Source organism: Corvus cornix, chromosome 2 (genome assembly GCF_000738735.6).
Source record: "Corvus cornix cornix isolate S_Up_H32 chromosome 2, ASM73873v5, whole genome shotgun sequence".
In the NCBI taxonomy this organism is placed as follows: Eukaryota; Metazoa; Chordata; class Aves; order Passeriformes; family Corvidae; genus Corvus; species Corvus cornix.
The window spans coordinates 103,669,175-103,691,529 of record NC_046333.1 but is presented as its reverse complement, the minus strand read 5'-3'; the positions used below and the strand labels follow the sequence as shown (position 1 = coordinate 103,691,529).

The 22,355-nt window shown below is 45.1% G+C and overlaps 1 protein-coding gene across 19 annotated transcripts in view; it reads right to left on the bottom strand.

Moving 5' to 3' along the window:
• The window catches only part of EPB41L3 (erythrocyte membrane protein band 4.1 like 3), a 144,660-nt gene that overhangs the window by 85,874 nt on the left and 36,431 nt on the right, over positions 1-22,355 (bottom strand). For 11 of the 19 annotated variants that reach the window (XM_039572304.1, XM_039572396.1, XM_039572421.1 and 8 more), the window contains exon 1: positions 11,440-11,520. The exons of 6 other annotated variants lie outside the window; for them this stretch is intronic. The gene's annotated coding sequence lies outside the window, so the exon portion shown is untranslated. Of the gene's footprint in view, positions 1-9,060; positions 9,157-10,574; positions 10,681-11,439; positions 11,521-22,355 lie in introns of those variants that run through there. 2 more of the 19 variants (XM_039572316.1, XM_019284010.3) reach the window with 2 other exon arrangements.

Sequence of the window (22,355 nt, the reverse complement as noted above, 5' to 3'; positions counted from 1 at the left end):
TCATTTTTAATCACAGGATAACTCTAGAAGAGGTGTGACTGATGCAATTTAAATTTTCACCTGACAAACTGAATTATTCATCTTGGCGGCGCCTGTGACAAAAGACCAAGCAGAGCAGTCAGTCAGTCAGTCACCAGCTGCAGGAACTACTACAGAACATCCCTGAGAAGTGGAAGCCACGTCTTGCAGCACCATGGGGTGAAGTCCTGCTCCTTGCAGGCACAGCAGCCAGGAGGGCCCAGGATCTCATCCTTGTCCCCACTGCTACCTCCTACCTTTTGATTTCCAAAGCAGCGGAGGACCCTGGGCATGCCCACTGATAAGAAATGCCGCAGTCTGCAAGGAAGGTGACAGAAACAAAGCTGAGGGCTTTATCTGCACCTGGAAAGCGCAGTGTGTTCTCTACTTGTAGCTATGACAGGGAGGACTAAGGAGTCTGAGAAGCTTCTTACTTGAAACTGAATGCAAACTTTACTTATTGCCAGTCATTATGTCATTTGCCAGTGGTAGGACCTGATGGAATGGCCTGTAGTTGTGTCAGGGGAGGTAATTTAGGTTTGATATTAGAAAAGGGCTCACCCAGAGGGTGGTTGGGCACTGGAACAGGCTCACCAGGGAAGTGGTCACAGCACTAAGCCTGGCAGAGTTCAAGGAGTGTTTGGACAATACTCTCAGGCACATGGCGTGATTATTGAGGTGTCCTGTGCAGGGCCAGGAGTTGGACTTGATGATCCTTGAAAGTCCCTTCCAGTCCAGCTTATTCGGTGAGTCAGTGAAATACTCCAAGCTCACACTAAGTTTTCAAGGAATTGCCTTCTTCTAATGGAATGCATTTGTCATCATGCCTTGTCACTGCAGTTCTGGAAGATACCATGCATTTTGCAGAACTGTTATCTTAAGCAATGTTATATATTACCCTTACGTCCTAATTTTGTACCTCCCTAGTATTAACGATCAATAGTTTCCTCATTGCGTAGCTAACCAGAGTTGAGAAAGAAATAAAGTCCTAAAAATTTCCACAGAGTTAATTAAAATGGGGTTTCCATACATCACAAGTTCAAAATAGCGGGTTAAGAGTGGGCTATCCAAGGTCTTAAAATGAAGACTAAATGCCACCAGAAAGCAGGATTCCTTGCCTGGAAATGTAAGGATGTTGGGCTTAAACATGAGATTTTGAAAAACCAAATGGGAGGAGGAAAAGGTCTTTTAATCCCCTCATTGAATGTCCCACACTTTTCCATAGTATAGTCAGCGCTCTCCTTTTCTTTAGTCCACACTCTTTAGTCAAAGAGTGAATTCTGCTCAGCCCACATCTCCAGTATGTTTTTAAGTAGGAAATAATTCCATTCATTATGCAAACTCTTATTCAGACTCTTGTTAATGTTTGTGCTATCCCTTCTGAATTTGTGGACAGTTTCTTTCAGGCTCAGCAGCCAACATTTAATTAAGAAATACTTAACAACTAGTGTTTTTTAAACAAAGTCACGTTTGCAGAAATAATTGCATATCACATCTACTTTACAAAATCAAAATAAAGCCAGTGGAAACCAGATACAAAACACATGCCTTCAGCTATGCTAGTTTTGTTTAGAGAATGAACAATGTATTTCCTTGGCTGAGACCTTGATCTGTTCGCCAAATCCAGTCCTGCAAAGCTTTTTCTTCTTACAACAACATTCCAGGAGCAGAGGACACTATCAAGGAAGCACACTCACAGTTCTGTAGGTTAGGAACAATGATAACCTTGGTGTGCCTTAAAAGAAAGGTAGCAAAGCATGTTCAGTGAAGTACATAATGCAGTATGTCATTAACGTATCTGTTTTATCCCTTTAGAACTGCTTGGAAGCCAGAGAGCGACGGGTATCTTCTTATGCAATCAGAAAATTTATAACATGATGCTTTGTTGCCGCATCTTCTGGTGCATGCCAGCACTTTTTTACTTAGGAAAAAAAAAGCACAGCAAGATTTCTTCCAAACCTGTGGAGGTATCAAACACTTGTATCGATTTCCACAGACTGGCTAAAAGAAGGAGGCATAACTACACTGATGGTGTTCTTTAAAGCAACATCACAGGATCAGAAGGTCATGGGGGGCATCTTTTTTTCATACCAGCTATTTTGCTTTCATATAGAAGAAACACTGGCTAGACATAGAAAGGGGTGCTTTAGATGATGGAAAATGCAGGACACAGCGAAACAGGAAAATAAATTGCAATAACCAAACCTACTGGGGTGAGGCAAGGTGATTCAGGACAACAAGGGATGGGGAAAATACAGTGATCATGTCTGCACAGCAGGTAGATAAAAACAAAATTGGAGCTGAAGAGCAAGGGAGTCCAAAGCCAGGTAGAGTTTGTTTCAACACAGACATTCCTGTTACAGAAGCTGCTGGAATCCTGGTCAGTGTAACCATCTTGCCTCCATGGGTAGCCCCACAACCATGCAGTTTGCCCTACACTGGCAAGAGACATTTTATGTCTGTTCGTACAGCACAGCAATGGGAAGTTGGTAAAAAATTTAAAAGAAGTTACTTTTTTTATTCTTCAGGTCTGCATCCTTAATTCAATCACTGTCCCCTAGGGCTGAGAAAATGACTGGCTTTACTGCCCTGCATTATCATGTTGACAGAGAAGCTACACAGAAAAATATTCATAGTTTATATATGATGCAAGTGTAAGAAAAACAGTTTTGGGTTCACACAATGAAGAATAAGTCAAGAAATCTAAGTCACAGAAGTAGCAGATGAGGACAGAACACTTTCAAACCTTAAGTGTGAAATTCTATGTGGTTGGGCTTCACGAGAACTGCGGTGAACGGGAACCAGATCAGAAATAACAACCTTAACACCAACACTTAGAGAGTAAAGTCGGCTGTTCAAGTAAGTTTAGTTTAGTTTAGCTTTCAAGTAATTTAGTTACATCAGCATTTCACCATCACAGTAATTGTGTGGCATATTTAATTATGTGCAAATAAAAGTCGGTACACTGTTTATGCAGACAGAAAGCCTGGCTGAATATATTTAAATATATTGATGAACAAGGTGGTGTGCTGTCTTTTCTCCCTATCTTGGAAAGCCAGTGAGGGCAGAAGCACTGTCTGCTGGCTCTGCTTCTCCAACCCAGGCGTGAAGGGATTCCCAAGATCAGGATAAAGTGAGACAAACCAGCTATTCTCTGTTTCTTGAGAGTGTCATTAAATAGGCTGGCATGAGAAGCAGCTGTGGGTGGTGGTTACTTTTAAAATTTTTTTCCAAAATATCTACTATAGCCCATAAACAGATTATTATAATCCACAAATATGAGTAGTGGCACTGAGGGCAGGACTGAACACAGAAAGCAAACTAGTGTCAATACCAGATCTAAACTGGAACAGAGCCTGCCCCCAACCTCTGTTTGCTGCACTTAGCACACTGCCCCTGCAAGTAACTGAAGAAACCCCAACAGTGTGCTGGCACAGTATTAAAGAATCCTCCTAATTGCCATGCCTCAAATTCCAGCTCTACGTCTGCTAAGAGAAAGTCTACAAAACTCTTTAATAAATCATAGAAATCAGAGATGAAAATTAGGTCATGTCACCCATGCCTCCTATCTGCACCGTGAGTTTGTTACCCATACAGCACTGCTGAGTGCTCTGTCTCGACAACTCCTAAATGATTCAAGTGCTGAGGTTTCTCCCAATTCCCCAGGCAAGCTGGTACACAGCTCAGTGAACGTCACCACCCACAGGCTTTTCACTGACCAGCCTCATCCTCTCCGTACCAATTTTGCCTCTGTCCCATTTTGTTCTGTTTCTATTTATATCTTCCTCCAACTCCCCCCAAATCTGCTCCTGATGCTACCTCAACCACTATCCGGCAAAAATTGTTGCTCAGGAAACGTTCTTCTGCCTCTCCTGTAATACTGCTGTAGTGTGCTGCTATTTTTAGGAGAAAAAAGGAGGTGGTAAGGGAATGAAAGGCTGCCAGCTCCAGCTGTACAAGAATAATGCTTCAGTACAGTGGAAACTACATTACAGTGTTTCTCTTTAAGCACATATAATTGACCAAAACCTTAGTCTTCTGGAATGATCTAAATGGGAAAGACAGAAGAAATGGAAAAGACAAATTCCAAGGTTAAAAAAACCCCTTGTCCTCTCACTTCACCTTTCAACCCTACAGCTGTACTCCTCCTTCCAGGGCTGCTCTTGAGATTTTACAGCACTTGCCTAGTGAGACACGGTGAGATGGTTAAAGTAGCCACGTACTGCCATTATTCTAGAAGAGTTTGGATTGGAAGGGACCTTAAAAACTCATCTAGTTCCAAAATCCCTGCCATGGACAGGGACACCTTCCACTAGACCAGGCTGCTTAGAGCCCCATCCAACCTGGCCTTGAACACCTGGCCTTTGACAATGCTTTCAGGCACATGTGTTCTGCACAGGGCCAGGAGCTGGACTTTATGATTTTTGATGGGCCCCTTCCAACTCAGTGTATTCTACGATTCTACGACTTTCAGGAATGGGGCATCCACAACTTCTCTGGACAGCCTGGCTATCCCCACCTTGTCCTATCAAGTCTCTCCGTCTCTTCTGTAAGCCCCCTTTAACTGACATGTCCCACTGCAGTCTCCCCAGAGCCTTCTCTTGTCCAGGCTGAACAATTCCAACTCTCTCAGCCTGTCTTCACAGGTGCTCCAGCCCTCTGATCACATTTGTGGCCCTCCTCTGTACCTGCTCCAACAGGTCTACACCTTTCCTGTGCTGGGGACCCACATCTGGAAGCAATATTTCAGGCGAGGTCTCATGAGAGCGGAGTAAAGAGAACCACATCCCTCAGCCTGCTGGCCACACTGCTTTTGATGGAGCCCAAGGATGCTGTTGGCTTTCTGGGCTGTGAGCATGCCTTGCTGAGTCATGTTGAGCTTCTCTTCCACAAACACCCCCAAGTCTTTCTCCTCAGAGCTGCTCTCAATCCATCTCACAGCCTGTATTTGAGCTTGGGATTTTCCTGACCTATGTGCAGGACCTTGACCTTGTTGAGGTTCACATGGGCCCACCTCTCAAGCCTGTCAAGGTCCCCCTGAATGCCATCCCTTCCTTCCAGCATGTCAGCCACACCGAACCGCTTGGTGGTGTCAGCAAACTGTGCAATTGTTACAAAATGATCAATTAAGAAACCTGCTTACTTACAAGAAGCCACTGTGCCTTGGGCCAGCCCCGCAGGTGCAAGTGAGACCTGTGTTTTACGCCTGCTTCAAGACAAAGTGACATGCTGACCTCCAAAAAGGCAGCTGCCCATCATTCCCCAACCTCCCATGGCAGTGCCGATGCCAGATACCCCATACAAAGAGCTCTGTGATAGTCCCTGGACTATCAAGACCATCTGGCCAGACTAAAGACCCTGCTTTCCTGAGCACACAGTTTTATACATCACCCACTGTCTTTACCTTTATCTTTACCTTTGCCTCCAATTTACTGATATGCAAACTAGGAACAAACTACAGGTACCAGATTTCTTGCTACAAATAATTCTCACAGGCAAGCAGTGATGTTTCTGTTTGTATACATGCATATGTCCATGTATGAACTCCAGTGCATCTGTGGGGCACCTTCAGCTATCACACCGTGCTGGGAGCAGAGGGGCTAAGCTCTGTCTGCCCCAAGAGTTGCTCTGCAACATCAGTAATTTAATTGAAAGAAAACAGCGATAAATACAGTGCACCTGGTGAAGCAATCATTTCCAAGGTCCTTAGAAAGATTACAGCTTCCTGACCTAAGCTATGATTTGGTTGGGTCAGATTTTGATACTTCCCTCTAAAGCAAACTGAGCTTTGCTTCACAGCCAGGCTTACCGATTTCTGTGGGAAGACAGGCAGATTAAGATACTCCCCGATGTGAGTCAGGGTGCAAGAACAGGTCTCTCAGTTAGTATAAACATATGTTTCCTAGGTCTGGAAGAGGTGGGTTGTTTTCTTCTTTCTTCTTCTGTTCTTCACAGCCTGTTTACATTTGCTGGCTTATTAAACACGATTTTATTTGCAGCCAGCATGTCCTAGGAAACTGGAGGTGTTACACATAATTGCCCTCAGATTCATAAGGACTGAACAAGTTAACCTCCACCACCAGGGAGTCCTGCTGCTCCATTGTTACCAGCAGTGTCAGCTTTCCTGGCTGCCATGAGCGGTGTCACCTCCTGCCACCAGGGAAAGGGGCTGCAGGTGCACCCCAGATCATGGTTGTCTCCCAGGATTTACCTCCTCCAGGGAGGTTGAGAGTACTGTGACTGAGCCACTGCAAGGGATGAAGCTCTGAGGGTGAGGAATATGAAGGAATAATCCCAAATGAGGAGGAGGAGAAGCAGGGCAGGTACTTGGCCACTTTCTTGGGCGATGGGAAGAATGGACAGTGCCAGAGGATCCGGTTCCAGCAGGGATTCCACCAAGGAGCCCAAAGGAAGGGGCACCCAGCCAGTGAGTGCAGCCAGGGAAAGGGGACATGCAGGGGGAGTGATAGGCAAGAGCCTGACTGGAAGAACAGGACACAACTACAGAGCAGAACAAACCCACAGGCATAAGTGTGCAGCTTGCCCTAGTCTGACAGGGGCGAGGGACAGGTGTTTTCCCTACCTCTCTCCCATGAACATCCCACCATTCATCAGCAGGGTTCCGAACAAAAGCCCACCAGGGTCAGCTGTTGCCACCTCAAATTATTCCCTCACTTGCTACTTGCAGCCCACCTGGGAAACCCAACCCCTGTTTTAGGAAAAAGGCTGCAGTAAAAGCCAGGGAATGGGCACATGCGACACCTTGGTAGTCACCATTTTAACATAGCCCAAAACTAAAATCATCAACCATTCTCTATGGCATACAGGAGCTTTCTTCTCCCAAGTCTCACCTAACACAGCAATGCCGTGACTGCTTCCTCCTGTCCCATTCGTCAATAAACATCTGTTTCATACAAATACATGCACATGAGCAGGTATCCAAAACTGTATCCTGCTTTTTTCTCTTCACATTCCCTTCCCCTTCCTGAAAATACTTTTTTATATTCACATATGCTTTCCATTTATTCTAGCCCTTTATCCCCGACACATGTTCTGAGTCCCCAGTTTCTACATTCTTCTTTAACCCTCTAAACTGAAAGACTTTTCTCAGTGGGATCAAACACCTGGTGGGTGATCCTCATGCAGATTTCAGTACTTCTTTTGTTTCTCAGCTTGCCACCAGATCAGTTTTGATAAGATAATGAAGCCACTGAAAAGGATTCTCTGTCTGTGGCACACAAAGTATTTCCAAGATCTAAAAAAGAAAGGGTAAAAATTGAAGAGGTCTATGTACAAAAGCTCACCCCCTCCAGTTTGTTTTTTTTTTTTATTTCTGTGTACTTTTTAAATTTTCAACTATGTAATACCCTTTCATGTACTGCATCCCATAGGATACAAATAGATTCACGGTTTTATAGATTATAATTTCCTTTTTGCTTTTATCCACTTTATTCAAGAACAGCCATCTCTGCTGATACAAAGGCCAAGTAAATTTAAAGATTTCATTTTCCTCCAGAGACAAAAAGCTGACAATTACTCAAATTGCATTATATAAATTACTCAGGAAAGGTGCAGGACATACTGATTTTGCTGTCTATACAGCGCACTGTCTCAGATTAACTCAGTTGTCCCAAATACTGACCCATTTCTGCTTCTCCAGAGGTGCTCAGTCCTCAGCAATCCTCCCAAGCTTCGTCTGCACTGATGGTGATGGTGACAAGAATTGAGAATGGCAGGGGAGGGAGCAAAGGGTCTGTAGGTTTTCTCTTACCGAAGCCAAGAAAAGTGCTTATGCTCCTCTTCTCCACTACCTGGGCTGTGCACTTTAAGAAATGGAGCTCTTCCCAAAGAAAACAAGCCTTTCTCTTTGGGTGTTTCTAGCCAGCTATTGAGAGAGTAAGAGTTATGTGTCCACATACTCATTTAGACTTGGACCATTCTCCAGCCATTATAAATGGCTAACACTGGAGATTGAAAATGTAGAGAAACATGCTATATAAAAGCTAGCTAATCTATGATTCTCGCAGTGGTTCACCTCTTTTGAAGACTTCCTTTATGCTGCTGACTCAAACTGCTTAGTGATGCTTATTTAAGTCTAGTTCTGGATAACATTCTTATACTCTACAACTTTTGTACCAAATAAAAACAATCCATCATGATTCTCCAGAATAAACACTTTCTCAGCCTAATTTTCAACTTAGTTGACAGCAATCATATTTTTCAGTTATATGCATGCATTTATACTCACTTGATTAGAGAGAAATTTCGTTCGAACAAAACACTTTGAACATTCAAACACTGCAGTCATAAAATATTTCCAGTAAAAATGTGATAAATAGGATGCTAAACCACAAATCCTAGGGCCATGCTATACACATCAAAAAAACCACAGTCCTGCACACCCACAACAGCCCACCCTGCATGGACCGACCCTTCGTTTCCAAAGCCCAACATATATTGAACATGCACTGAACACACACAGATTCTCACCCGAGGATGTATTTTGATGTGACAAAGTCACACAGTTTCACACTTCTGTGTTGAAAATGCCGTAGCACAAGAAATAAAGCTGATGCTTCATCTCATGAGAGACAAGAAGTCTTTTATAACCACTTATAAATGGTTTGACGTTTTCCCTCAGACAACAAGCAGTCATTTACTGGTACATGAGATTTCCATGAAACAAGTCTGAATGTCACCCACCGTGAATAACACATTTAACACATTTCAAGAACTTTCTGTTAACTCAAGATCATGCCTGAAATACAAAGAAGTGACATTTTACATATTTTAAGAAAACAACTATGCATAACCCCCATGGAACTCACAACCATGCATCAAACAACAAATATAACAAACATAGGTACGACCACGCTGCTGTGGGACAAATCTACTATCACCTACCCCTCCCCGGATTTCAAAGAAAAATCTCTGAATAGCAATTCTTTCTCATCAAAGACTAAATATTCAATAGGTTTCCACTACAGACAAGAACAGATTTCATCCTGATTAAATGAAAAATTACATAAGTTGCAGCTTCACCTTCACTTGCTCCTTCCCAGAAGAGAGAACAAAACCCCAACCCAAACCAGCCCTCTCCAGTTTTGGTGCAGCTCTCCAGCAGTCAGACACAGCCCTACCCAGTGAGGAGCCGCCAAGGCTGAGGCGCAGGGGGAGGCTGGGGATGGGTGCCACACCCTGTGCCCCCCCTCCCCCGCTGCTCCTCCCCAAGGCTAAACCTGCCCACCGCAGCAGCGGGGCTCCCATGGGATGACCTCCTGATGCGCATCCGACCAGCTCCTCGTCATACAGGGCAGTCTTTCGGGAGAAAAGGCCATCAGCTGCACCATTAACGGAGGGATGCGACTGCAGGCAATTAGTGTGGGGAGACGCCGGGGCTGTTCCTGGTCTGATTAAATAGAACCAGTGTATTTTAAATGTTTCCCGATGTGTTTCGTGTTCTCTGCTGCAGCAAGCAGGTCTGCAGCATGCCAGCAGCTCAAGGAGCCTTCCTGTTCATGCAGTGCTGTAAGGAATAAACTTCCAGCAGCTCTTACCCCAATGCGGTGCTCTCAGGCTCTCTTCTCCTCCCCTGATTGCCATGCAGATCTCATCCTCACACTAGAGCTGAAACTTTCCAACCCAAGGAGACCAGCATAGCAGTATTTGCCTATACCCAACTATGCATGTACACACTCAGAGGTGCAGCAAGACCAGTGAATTTAACAACATCAGTGATGCAGCATGATGATCTTGACCTTTTAATACTCTGTGAAAGGACTCTTCTCCATAGATTTAGAGAAAAAGCATACATTCAGTCACATCTGACCTTTACTGGTCAAAGCCTTATGAAGCTTGCTTATAATTCTTATTTTTTATGAGATTTAGTTATAGTTGCTTTCTTTATACAAGCCTTTTTACAAAGCTTTCTATGGACAGAGACAATTGCTGACAACTGCTAAAAGTAAAACAAGAAGGTATCCCTCAGCTCACCAGGCTGTAAAAGGACGGATGCACATGGGACACACCTAACCCAGAGCTTTTTTTTTTTTTTTTTTTTTGGGCAAATGGGCCTCTGACTCGCAATCACGTTGACAGGAAAGACCTCAAACGTTGTAAGTAGTTTCCCTTCAACTTCGAAGCAATGTGCATGTTCAGCGGAGGAAATATTTTCCATCTCTGCCTCAAAGAGGAGCACACGCTGCAGAACTGTGGTGAGAGTAACAACTGCCTTGACCCAGCACCTTTCTCTTCCAGCACAGCCCCAAGAGAAATTAAATCAAGACAGCGCAAGGCCAGACAGGGATGCTTTGCCATTGTGATCACCATAGGAGTGAGAGTTTTTAAGCTTCTCGGTATATGTGATGAAGTTTCGCCTTTGAATGAAAAATGGGGCAACCGAAAAAGACAAAATCCTATTCCACCCACCCGCCCCGGTCCCTCTCTGGCAGCCCAAGGGCGAGGGACCGCACCCAGGATGCGGGCGCACCGACGGACCCGCTCAGCCCGCACGCTGGTCGCACCCACGGCTTCTCTGTTCCCCTTTCCCCACAGACCTGGCCGACACTTCCACGCCGCGCTCCGCGGGGCCAGGAGTGGGGATGGGGGAGAGTGAGGGGTTCCAGCGTCCGGGCCGCGCTCCCGAGCACCTGGGAGCCCGCGCCGGGTCAGGCAGGCAGGGACGCGCGATCCCTCCAGCGCGGGGCGGAGCGGAGCGGAGCGGGGCAGCCCGCCCCGCTGGGGCCCCTCGCTGCCGGCCAGGAGGGGGCCGGCGCGGTGCTGCCACTGCAGCGGTCCGGGGCTGCGATGTGCTCCGTGCATAACCACACCCACCGCATTGCAGAAGCCACGGCCCGGGGCGGGGGGGTAGGGGGTAACCCCCCCCCATCGCGAGTAGCGCAGCCCCGGTCGGGCCCCTGCACCGCCCAGGTGTTGTGTCCCCCAGGTGAGCGGGACACCGGGCAGTGGGGGTGGCACGGCCCTAGGGGGGCTCGGGGTGCGCCCTACCACGCCACACGCCTCCCCCGCCCCCCTCCGCCGCCTACAGAAGTTTCCCACAGAAATGCGTATCGTCCTAAAAAAATTAAAATTGCAGTCCCCCTCCCACCCTCCGCCCCCCGGCAGAGCTGCGGCGGGAGCAGCCGAGCCTGTGTGCATGTGTGTGTGTCCCCGCAGAGCCCCCGCCGCCCTCCCCGCTCTGCGGGGGACACCGCTCGCTGCCTGCCCCGGCCCCCCCGGGCAGCCTGGCCGCACGCACACGCCGCCCCCCCTACTTAAAAATGGCTCCTAAGAATGATGTAAATATATATACACACATATTTATATATATGTGTCTATATATACACGCACATATATATAAATAAACACGTATATATTACAAAGGGGGGGAGATGCAATCTGCCCCCGCCCCCCCGGGCATACCCTCAGCTCCCCGCTGCGGGAGGGCACCGCAGGCAGCGGGGCCGGAGCGGCGCGGAGGTTCCTCGGCGGCGGCGCGGAGCGGCGGCGGGCGCGGGGCTGCTCCCGGCGCGGCGGCGGCCACGCGTCAGCAGAGGCAGCGCAGCCCGGCTCTGCCCAGAGCGAGCCTCCGCCGCTCCCCAGCAAATCAGGGCTGCCGAGGCTGCTCCGGAGAGAGGGAGGGAAAAAGGAAAGGGGGAAAAAAAAAAAAAAAAAAAAAAAAAAAAAAGGGAAAAAAAATAAAAGCGCACGCCGGGGCGGGCGGCAAAAGCTGGATGCCGGCAGGTTTGCGGAGGCAGCCCTCCCGCCTGCCTTCCTCCCTGGGCCACCGAGGGCTGCTCCCCGGGCACGGTAGGAAGCCCCTCTCCACCTCCGCCCAGCACAGGGATCCCCACCTGTGTCCGGAGGGATCCGGCCGTTTTTTGGCTCAGTTAAATGAATCCATCTATTTAAAGAGTCGAGTTTAGCTGCTGCAGTTGCAGGCAAACCCCCGCGATGGAGAAGCTCCCCGTCAACTTAAAAGCAGCAAGCTGAGAGCTGGCAAGGTCTGCCTTTGAATTACACGTGGGGGTTTTGATGGGGGGGAGAGAAGGTACCAGCCTTTTCAAATTTAGTTTTCACTGACAAACTACATGTTCTTAAAATACAAACCATATTTCCCTCAACAACATTGAGAAAACATGAAAAAAAAAAAAAAATAGGTCCTGTCACACATCAGCTTCTGGTCCAAAAGGGATAATGTAAAACCGAAGATAATTTTCAAGTTTGCACTCCAGTACAGACCACAACATGCCACATGTCAGAAAGCATCAAAAATTTGTAGTGCATACAAAAGCAGTTTGGGAGGGGATTAATCCTACTTACACCATTCCAATGTGGTAAATACATAGCTTCTCTTAGAGCACAAAACTGACTTCTCCACTCTACACACATAGGAGTGGCTATTGGGTTTGAGACTGCTGCATCACTGTGCTCAGAGGCACTGCTCATTTGCTTCTCTGGAGGACCAGAAGCAGCTGAACTTGCTCTTTTCCAGAGGAGGAATTGACCACAGGAAGGGCAGTGATGGCTTGGCTGCAGAAGAGTGACAGATCAACACGGTCTCATGCTGCACCTTCAACCCTAGTACAGCGAAGTGGATAAATGAGGCTTATTCTCTCTTTAGATACGGCATTTTGAGAACTCCCAAAACTTATGAGATCCAAATTATACTCAGGGCTCTGATATGAATCAAGGGGGGAGGGAGGGGCAGGGAATAGCTCCTTTAATTAGCAGCATCTCTGGGGGATTTAAAAAGAGAAAGAGGTTTTGACAGTAGGCAGCAGCATACCATTTCTCAGATCTGCAAAACTGTGCTGTTCTGTATTTCATGTGGCATCGTAGCCAGACACACACCGCCCTCTTCACCTGCTATGCAAGAGCGCCGTTTAGCAGAACTGGCACACCGTAATGTGCCTGAGAAGGAAAGAGAGTTCAAAAGGAAAATGCATGCCATCAGCTAAGAGAGGGCATACCTTTGGTCACGCAGTTGAAATAACAAGACTTGTATACTCTTTTCCACCAGGAGCTCTGGAAGCCATCACAAATCACAAGGGAATGGACTTGACAGCTAAGACACACATTAGAGTTAACAAGGTTTGATTTGAAAAAAAACAAAACAAGAGGAAAGTAAGGAAAGGACTGAGTTGTTCTCAATCACATTGAGTCTCAAAAGCAAGCTAGGAGACTTAAGAAATATTTGTGAAAAAACAAGCAAGAATTTACCAGCTCGACCTTTGGCAGCTCTTGCACTGCCCATTACAGAGGAAGGTGTTGACATCACTTTTAAGCAGACACATCACAGAAGTATTAGTGCTCTCCAGCCACCCATGCTGTCCTTGAGCAGTACTGCAGGCAGATTTGCCCCACAGTTACACTATTCTCTGTGATCCCTTTTGTGGATATTCTGCATACATAATGACATCTTTTATCTGAGGATCTAGAAGGCTTCCAGCTCATTGATTTAACCTCAAAGCATTAAGTGGTATTAACAGGCTGCTCCTACAAACAGGAAATCTTCGCAACAGATTAAAGGGACTGGTACCTTTGGGCTACCAATGTGAGCCTAAGTTTCAGAGCTCTCAACACTCACAGGTTTTGGGGTTTTTTTTTTCATTTTCAAATGTTAATTTCTAGTTTCAAAGTGGGTTAGTGCCCAACTTGTCATGACTTTTGTCAGAAGGAAGCTCCAAGGAAGTTTAGGTTTCCATGAATCAGCAGTTTTTAATATTATTTATTTTTTGAAAAAAAAAAGTTGTTTCAGTAATTTATAGCAAGCCTGAATCCATACTCTTCTTATACAGGTGTGAAATGTGAATAATCTCCCTACACTTTACTGGAATTAACTCAGTGTTCATTTACACAAAAGGAAGACATCGGATGATAAGTCCAGGTAGCAGGAGACTGATCTCCTGCCTTGCTATGGGACAATAATTTTACTTGTACTATTTTCATTTGTTTCTGGAGGTGGTGCTTCAGACGTAGATGTCAGAAGCTAATGGTTCCATTTGAATTCCATTCATTTCAACTCCCAACACATCAGGCTTGGTGCAGCCCAAGGCAGTCCCTTCTCACCTCCACATAAGGCCCTGCTGGCAACAAGTCATGCAGCCCCTGCTACCTGTCATGGAGGAGTTTTTAACTCCTACATTTTGCTTATTTAAAACCAGCACCAGCTTGGGTGGGATGCAGGATGCCAAACACTGGCAGTCACTCTGAATGCACAGCCTTTGAACCCTCTGCACCCAGCTGCACATGAGCTGCCTGTGTGTCACTACCCACACACCATCTCCTCTCCACTTCAGTGTCTGCAGAAAACCTCTCCCAGCCTGCTCCTGCTACCCCATCCCCTTTCCTCTTTGCATATCCAGTTTGGCCCATTCTCCCCCTCCATCCATTAGCACCATACCTCTTTGGCCAGGGACCTCCCAACCACCTATTCCTCCTCAACCCTTATGAGAGGCATTTCTTCACCTTCCCTCCAAAGTACTTTCCTTCCCCTTGTACCACATACCTTCCCTGTATTTTCTCCATTTTCTGTATTGATTTGGCAGGACCCAGCTGTGTGAGCAAGAGTCAGAGTCACTCAGGAGAATGACACATAGCTGGGGAAGGGGGTAAACTAGGTGGAAAGCTCTGCCTTCCATTCTCTTCTCTATCCATCCACCCCTTTTGCTGTTCCAGTTTCTCCCCTTTGGTGAACACACGCAACTTGCTTGGGAAATCCTTTCAAAGGGGGAAAACCCTTCAAAGGGAGGAAGAAAAAGCCAGGGAAGAATAATAGCAAACAACCTCTGACATGAAGCAGGTAAATTAGAGGAGGGAAAGGAGAAGGTGTCAACACACACACACACCTCCACACACACACCCCTTCCCCATGGGGTTCCAGTCAGAGGAAAACAGTCATAAAGAAAACAGGCCTGTGCAAAGCATTTGGCCACTACAAGTACTTTTTTTATAGGGGAGAGGAATGGGGAGACACATGGTCTCTGCCAGGAAAAGATGAATAGGCAACCCTGGAAGAACAGGGACAAGGATTATTGCCCAGCTCTGGGAACCGATGCCTAAAACATTCTTGTGATTCCGTAATTGATTGGACATGGCATTCAAAATAGCACATAACAGAAAACCAAGACACAAAAATGCTATCAAACTCAGCAAAAGGCTCTCTCAAGTCCAGCCAACGATGAATTAGCTGGGCACAGCACTTTGAAAAATGGCAAGTACTATAAAAGTACTAGCATTAGTACAGCATTATTAAGAAGATACTTCTTAGCAGACAGGAGCTTGGCACTATCTGTCTAGACGGGCAGATGGGTTTGGAGTCGAACTGACTTTTTTTTCTTTTTTTTTTTTTTTATTATTACCGCATCCACTTCCATTTATTAAAAGCAAACCATTCTGTCCATGACTCATGCAGCTTAACTTTCTGCATGGCAATGAAACAAAATTCTCATAATTAAGAATGATCACTGTGAACAGATGAAGGTAAGATTTAGAAATCAAACCAAATACTCTATTTCTGTCTTCCCTCACTACAAACATAATGCCCACTAATTGGCCAATATTACCATTGCCTTCAAATATGTAAGTAGTAAACCTTTAGGTGAGATATCCTTTAGGAGAACTCAGTGACACAGCAGGTCAGCTTCATTTTTGACACTGGTCTACTGACCTCAGTGTAGAGATTTATTTGGTCTGTTGTCTGAAGTAACTCTCACTCTGCCAGTCACTGCCAAATCCACTCCATTTTAAGACTACTGAAGGAACAATGAGTAAATTTGTCCCCAGTGCTTTGCTACTGAGATCCTGCCTATAGAAGATTTACTGCAATTAATTCAGCGCTGCCCTTTGCCACTTTCATATCTGTGGCTACTTTCTGACTGAGAGCATTAACTGGATTATCAAGGATTACCTCCTGCTGCAGTTCTCCAGCCCCCATTATGAGCCAAGGTAGCTACGTTTTATGGATACATGATGCTTTGGGATGTAACTGAGGCCATGTCCAAAAGATACAAGAGTTAGCTTTCAGAGAAAATAATAAACTGAAGCTTTTCATCTCAGTTAAGGTTTTAATTTTTGATTTATTTTGTTTATTCATAGTCATTAATAAGGTTTAATGGTACTCTGATTTAATATACACTGACTACAGGAAACCGACAATGCAATATGCAGTTAGTACTAATTCATTTTCATTTCAGTAAGGTTCCTGAACAGCCTAACAATAAGGGAGGCAAGGACAACTCTCATTTTCTATTAGCAACTCTAGGACCACAAGCTTCCCAGATGGCAACCATCTCTATGGAGGTCAACACTGACTATTCTCCTTTACTGGAGAATTTTATTCTTTTCCATACTATTAAACCCAGGCTTGCATTTCAGTTATAAAACTATTTTTAGCTCTTCTATGTCTTTTCATCTAATTTAGAGAAGGATTAAAGGTGAAGTTTACCTTAAGCATAAGCTAGAGTCTCACTGAGTCAAAGAAGAATCAATGCCCATATTTATGGACTACTATCAGAAATAGAAATGCCATGCTGAATCATAACTGCCTTCTACAAATCCCATTTTAAGATGCCTCTTCCTCATGACACATCTAATAAAATGACTCTCAGTGGCCAGGTTAATAGGCATAGTCCCCAACTGCTTTTATATCATTTGTCTTCGTTAGCTGCAAGATTTACCAGGGAGGAAAGGCACTTTAATGAGTGTTTGCATAGCACCCAACACAGTTCAAATCTCATCTTAATGAAGGTTAATACCAATTAAGGGAAGCAGTAGTAGGCTCTTGTTTAAAGTACAATGAATGTTTATGCTTATCGTCTTACTAAAATGGTATTGGGAAAAGGTAAGAAGGCCTGCTCAAAACTGAACACATTTATCCTTTATCTGTATTGTCTTATATGCTGAGATGTCCCAGGTTGCTTTCTTCAATGGTTGAAGGATTACTTTAGGCTCAAGGCTTCCTTACAATTAAAAAATTTCTGACCTGGCATGTCTAAACAAGAATTTTAGGTTTGCTGACTATCTTTCCTGTCAAACTATCCCTCTCCATTTTTATTCTCTCAGAGTGACAGAAGAGTAGAAAAACGCAGATTGGACAACAATAAGTAAACTCACAGAAAGGGGAAGGGTTGGTGTTTTTAGTCTATCAAATATACTTCTTGAAGAAAACAAGAAAGCAAAACCCCAACTTATGCACTGTAATTTCTCTGTCTCTAGTTAGAAAAGTGCACAGTTGTTCCCAGCACGCTGTCTCATCTTGCTCTTACATCTTTCCTTGCACAAAACTTTACAGCAGAAGTGGCTGCTCTTCACAAAACAAGGACCTGGGGCTGTGCCTGATGGCTCCGAGCCCACCAAGCCAGATGTCACCCTTGTTCCTCGCAGCCTGTCCCTGGCCCAGTTTGCCACATTCTCCCAGTCAGTTAGACATCTGCAATACCAACAGGAGAAAAGCCTCCATCAATCTCACAATTTCCCAGCTGCTCCTTCCCACCTCCATCCTGCTCCTGCCCCTTTCACTACGTCACTACAAATATTTATTAAGGCCGTGGGAAGAAGCAGGAAAACCCTTTCAAGTTAGAACCGAAAATGAAGGAGAGACAATAAATGTGATTGAGTCCTTGCTACAATTCCTGTGAGATCTCATCAATACGAGACTGAGGAGTGGGTGGTGTGGTGTGACATGAGCAGTGAGAATGACAGCAATATCACACCACTGCCTCCCTTGGGGGCTATGCCAGCTTTTGATGGTGATGTTGGGCATCAGCCTTTATTTATGTGAGCAACTGGTCAAAATTATACTGCTAACCTTCAGCCCCCACCTGAGCGGGGCTCACAGGGACTGGTCCACCTCCAGCAAACAGCCTCTGCACACAGCCAGGAGCTCCTCCACCTGACGTTTATAGCTGCTCAGACGCTTTCAAAATGCATTAAAACATGATCTGATTCAGATTACAGTTTAAGTCTCACATTCACTTCATGGGACACTGCCAGTAAAAACGAAGGTAGTGAAGAGACATTCATGCCTTCCTTCTGCTTCAACAGCTTACTCCCCCTGCAACTCGCTCTCACTATCAGCACTCACAGGGAAAAATCAGAGGTTACTTACAAATCCAAGTTTTCTGTGTTTTTCCCTTGGCAAATATAGTGGCATACCTTAAAGTCAGATGCCTTGTGTGCACCCAGCAAATTGAATATCAGGATAAAAAGCAGCAGAGGTTCACACTTAACTGTTTTCTTTCTAACTGAAATGCATCTGATTGCTAACTGGACACAGACCTGCAAAACAGCTCTGGGATATCTGCCTTGGGATCTCTGAAGGGTAAATCCTCTTAATAACATGAAAATAACACTGTTACAGTTGGGGGGTGGGGGAAGGCAACACCAAAACAAACCATCATCTTCAACTCACAGCTTTAAACTAAACAAATTTCACTCACCCAAATGACAAATGGTATGTATCTGTCCCCTAGGCACTGAAAAACACCCAAGAAAGGCATCTCAGCCTCTCACTTTTTGAAAAGCTTTTTACACTTTCCAAATAATGAGTATCATGAACAGCCTCTCACAGTGCAAATGTTTAATTTATCACACATCTCTTGAAACAATTTTAGGACTGGGTTTACTCGGTCACCACCAGGCGCTGCTCCCAGTCAGCCTGTGTGCAAACATCTGTCCAGCTGCTCCCACAGAAACGCATGCATGACCCAAAGTTGCCAAGCAACATCCTCAATGCCTTAAGCATCAGGCCAGCTCTCCTGCTTTAAAAAAGTAACTCAGAAAAATAGGCTGATAGGAATGCACAAGGTTACATAAGGATCCTGCATTTAGAAGAAGAGATGCTCTGCTGCTTTCCCAGAAAATGTTTGGGTGCACAATTTGTTCTCTGTAGAAATTTGTTTCTCCATAGAAAAATGTAGTGGTTTGGTCCAAAATACTCATTACTGTTTATCTGCTGTGAGATAAGAATTAGGAGAAATGCAAAGCAGGCACCAAACTTGAAAGAATATAAAGAAGTTTATTAACAGACCTAAAAGAAGAAAAAAAAATTATACCACCTTCAGAACTCTCCTCCTCCCCCCACCTTCCTCCCTTCTCCCACTGACAATGTGAAAAGACAACCCTTAAGATGTTCAGTCTGTTTACCACTTCCATAATAACCTTGCTCAGTCCATTTAGAAAGAGAAGTCTCTTCTTGCTCATGCTATGAAAACATTATCACAACGAGACAGCCGCCCACTTCCAAATATCGTTCAGTCCATTTAGGAAGAGGAGTCTCTCTGCTCGCATGTGAGTCCCTTCCCCCGACTTGCAGCTTTTCCCGCAACTGCTTTCGAGGGTCCACTCTTGAAGTTTTTTGGGGTACAATTTTAAGGTTGAGCCGTTCAGAAACAAAAACAGAGGCCCTTCTCCTTCCCTGGGAGCAAAGGGTCTTCATCATCTTCATCGTTAGGACTATCTCTGGGAGCATCTCTAGGAACTGAGGTTTTCTCCTTTCCCGTTTGGAGCAAAAGTCCTCATCTGGTTCATCTCTCCCTGTCCAAACTTCTCATGAAATTACAGCTGCGTCAGCATCTGCCTATCTCAGTGCAGGTGCTTCTGCTCACGAGTTGAACACTCCACCCCCCATATCTTCATGAAATTACAACAGGATACTCTGATATATCATAGCTTCACAACAGAATTTCAGCTTTAAGCATCTCCTCTCTCTCTTCCCTTCAGGGTTTCAGCTCTTCACAGCAATAAAAAGGGTTAATCTCACCTCGGCCTTGCAGCTTTGCAGCTGGAATGTTGAATTTTTCTTATTGCAGTGGAGAGGGGGGAGAGCCGAGCCGCTCCGGCTGCCCACGGCAAGGCAGTGGGAGGGGTTCCATGGCTGGAACAGGTCCATCGACCCAGGATGGCCGCGGCCCGGCCTGGCCTGGCCCAAGCAGGGCCTGGCCGGGCCCACTGGGCCCCTGCTCGGGCCCTGCAGCCACCTGTGCCAGCGCCGGAAACGAGAGAGAGCTTGGAGGGGGAGTTTGCCTATTCTTAAATGTGGATCACAGAGGCGGTCACAACTTTAAGTGGCTTAGAGAATTGTCCATATCCAAACTGGCCAGCTGATAGGTTCTATCAGTTCCCAGAGGAACCTGTAAGCACCCCTTAGCAAGGACGTCCCTTCCGGGACTATGCTTGCTAACCTATGACAAAAAATAAATGCAGTAAATCCTGTCATCACCTCCAAAAAAAAAGAAAGGAAATAATTTGTGTGCTGAAGTTTCTAAGGTTGAAACCAAAATCTAAACAAATATTCAGGTTGAAAAATCTATTTCCTGGGCAAAAACACAGAAAGCACAGACTATCTTTCCATTCCTTACCAAAATCCATGAAAAAGCAAACATCTGTTCAGTGTACCTGGGGGCTGACACAGCACCGCTGGTGACAGTTAAAGTCAAGCACGTCAGTGGTTTCAAATATATAATTAAAATAATGTATTTACAAAGAGCCTGTGAAGCAGAGAGATCCAGACTACACTCTCCTCCACATTTGAACTCATTTTGCTCAAACTTCAGTCAAATTGTTTCCAAGGCCCCCTTTAACACACCAATCAGAGCAGCCAAGCACCCCTGCTTTTCAGGGTTTTAATGCAGTGCCTCTCTCAAAACAAAGTAACAAACAGAAAAAGTGGGACTGGAATCTCTGTTGCAAGATAAAATGATGTTAATAGTATCAGGGCTTACAAACAGGTCTGGTCCTCAGTTTCCCAGCTTGCCTGCTCTACTCTGATGAGACCATGGTGATGGATTGCATCACTCTACACTTTGGTATCTTGACCCATCTGCTTAGGACAAATTTGCAATTGCCATTGCACCTGTTAACATGCAACATGAACAACCCTTTCTCAACCAAAGTAACTGGATCTTGCTGACGCTTGAGGTACCAGACAAGGGCAGTAAGGCTGGAAAAGGAGTATTTTCAGCTTAAGACATTGTTTTCTCCTGACAAGACACACAAGGTAAGAAATAATGAAACGTAGAAATATTTTCTCAAAGGAAAAACACAGTGGCATTGATACAAAGCATTATGTTTGCACAATAGGCAGAGCAGAGTTGTTGCCTTTGCAAGAAAATTCTATAATTTAATTAGTTTGAAATAAAATGTCCCAAACCCCTCCAATTCTGACTTTTTTATTGAGTCCATTCCTGGAGTTTTGGGCCATTTTACTGCTATTTTTACAGCAGCTAATCTATAGTCTAAGAGTTATTTTTGGCAGAAGAAAGAAGTTACAAAGAAACACAAGCAAGCCAGATAAATGAACTCATAAAACAGCTTTCAGAGGGTTCAGATGACTTCAATGAGTTGCTCTCCTATCTTCCTTCCACATTTTGGGGAGAAAAATTGGAAAGATGAAAATGAAGTATGGGCAAGGTTGTATTCATAAGGTTTTATTACTGCTCCTTGTCGTCTACACTCCATCCTTACCCCACCGAGCTCAGCACTCTGAATGCCCCTCTGGATATTTCTGCAAGGCAGGCAGGAGCATATGCCCTGGCTGTGTGCATGCTGACAGGCAGCACTGCTCATGCTGATCGTCTATCACAACATACGCTGCGATTAATCAAACAGGATACCTGCCTGCTAGGGCCACACAGGGCCGAGCTCACGCCAAAACGGAACACGTCCCTTAGAGAGAGGCAAGCATTGCCTCTCGAGACTATCCATCCTAGACCACCATGGCTACACCACCACCACTCTGTATTTCTCATGCCACTGCACAGCATGGATTTGAATGCTTAGCATTAAAGATGCTGTAGCAGTGTCTTGTGGCGCAGAGGCTCCATGTCTTTCCCTGCGCCAGCCACCGTCTGCTTTGCATTAGGCACTATGAAGTCTTGCTTTATTTTCCTTTGTGCGGGATTCTGCCACTCTTTGAAGGAACCTGAAAGTGATTATACAGATGAATGATGAAACATGAGCTCGTGTTCTCATGTTCCACTCAAGCAAAAAGGCAGGAGATAGAGTGACTTATTCTTGCAGAACTCAGCCTTGAGTATCCACCACAATTGTGACTCATTTCTTGGGGTGCAAGGCTGTCAAACCCCTTCAGAGAGCAAGATCATTTTTGTGTAGTACTCTGAAATGGCCTTCAAAAAGAAAGTGCTCTCATGTCATCAGTAAATTCCTCACTGGCAGGTTTTCAGTTTGTTTTCCTTTCCCCTACTTTTAATGAGCAGCAAATAATAATGATAATAATAACAATAATAATAATAATTTTAAACCCTAACTTTTAATGAATGATTCTTGGAATAACACGACAAAAGGTCTAGCCTTTGAGAGAAATAAATTTTCTATAC